The 1,780-nt window shown below is 46.5% G+C and overlaps 1 long non-coding RNA gene across 1 annotated transcript; it reads right to left on the reverse strand.

Moving 5' to 3' along the window:
- Positions 1 to 211: 211 nt before the first annotated feature.
- LOC114635966 lies at positions 212 to 1,779 on the reverse strand. The gene is made up of 3 exons (XR_003713557.1): positions 1,752 to 1,779; positions 930 to 1,113; positions 212 to 244 (listed from the first exon to the last, which is right to left on the reverse strand). It is a non-coding gene; the product is annotated as an uncharacterized LOC114635966 (long non-coding RNA).
- Between the last annotated feature and the right edge of the window lies 1 nt (position 1,780).

Here is a 1,780-nt window from a genome sequence, read left to right on the forward strand (position 1 = left end):
CTCAATTGGTTTTGTCAGAACAGGAAAGGGAATAAGACCCACAATCACCCAGGCTGGCTCACTGGCTGAGATGTAGGGCTTATTCACACTGAGGAACAAACTATGTGGAAGAAGATTGATCCAAGGAATTCTCTGGCTGTTGAGGATGGAGCTCAGCAGGGGGCTCCTGAGCTGGCAACTCATTCTGCAGAGGATGCTGTTTCTCAGCTGTGGCCAATCTCAGCCCTCTTGCAGTTTCTGAGACCTGGGAGAGAAAGGCAGTTATTAAGACACAGGCTTGGTGGGGACCTGCATGTCAGCTCTCAGGCTGCTGCCTCCCACCACAGCAACAAGACAGTCAACATTGATCTATTAACTGAAACCATTATTGCTAAACCTGCAGGCAGCGCAAAATATCCAGCAACACTCACAAAAACATGGGCTAAGGAGCTGCCACTCAGACTCCTATCAGTGCAAACCAAGAACAGGGCTTGGAAAAGATCTCAGAAAGAAAGGAGAAGGCCACATGCCATCCAGGTCGATGACAATGAGAACCACTCATTTGACATTGGCACTTGGCTTTAATCCCTCCAAGGTGCTTGGACCTGGGGTGTCACATGACTGCTGCATGACCCTGTCTCAGGACCCAGAACTCACTCAAAGCTCTGCACAGCAACCCACCTGTCATGAAAAAATGCAGGAAGGTGACAGGTTATTCATCTGTTACCCTTATTGCACTGCAGCTTCAAACAGAGAAACAAGGTACACTTGCCCATAATTCGGGGTCTCACAAAAGTGTAATGTCCCAGAATACTTGTGCCTTGAAAGAGCAATGAACAACTACATTTCATGAGGTAGGTGGCTGGTTGGGTGCTGGGCTAAAGCAAAGATGGATCCAATGTGCAAATGTCATCAGGCAGTATTAGCAGAACTCAGATGCTTGTCCCTACCTGATGGTGTTGGGTCTGGAGCTTGCTGGTCTCTTTCTGTTCGTCTTTGTCATTCAGGATGAATTCAAGCAAATATTTCTGGATTGAATTCCAGTCAACCTGTACTGTCATGATCTCCTGGTTCAGTGTGTCCAAATCCTTCTTTACAAGATTCTTCTCTGTCACTATCCGGTTATGAAAGTTGCTGGAAGCAATGTATGCATAGTAAGATCCTGCAGCCTCCTACTTCCTCCCATTACTGCTTCCAGGTTCCATTAACTCTACCAGGACCCAGGATCCCATGAAGATCTAACACAATATATCTCACACATCCATCACAGCAGAACAAACAGCAAACAGCCAGTTCAGGAAAGAAAAAAAATGATTGCTGCAGCCCAAATACCAATAAGGCCCATATCTCTCCAAAAGATAGAGGGATCTCCATTTATCCATGACATCCCAATGCATTGGGGCAGCATCACTAACAGGGGCAAATATCATCAACATAGGTCAATAGAACCAAGGAGAGGGCATACTATCTATGTGTTCCATCGCACTCAGCTTGTAACACCCTACCTAAGCCCCAGAGGCAGAGTACTATATAATAAAACTCTCAGGATCTGAACCACTGTGCTATCAAGAGGCTCCTGAGGATGCATGAACAATGCTTGGAGGTGTGACAGTATCTTTCAGACTTATGAAGACCGAGTCCAAAAGCCCAAGGCACACTGATGGCTAAAAGGCTGAAGGTAGAGACACAGACCTTCAGACTCTCTAGTCCAGTCACAAAGCAATGCAGAAATGGCCATTCCACACCTGGTGGTCTCCCTGACCAGTACTTACCTATAGAAGTTAGTCTCCTTCTTGAGCTC

This window comes from Grammomys surdaster, unplaced genomic scaffold (assembly GCF_004785775.1).
Source record: "Grammomys surdaster isolate TR1022 unplaced genomic scaffold, NIH_TR_1.0 120547, whole genome shotgun sequence".
NCBI classification, from domain to species: domain Eukaryota; kingdom Metazoa; phylum Chordata; class Mammalia; order Rodentia; family Muridae; genus Grammomys; species Grammomys surdaster.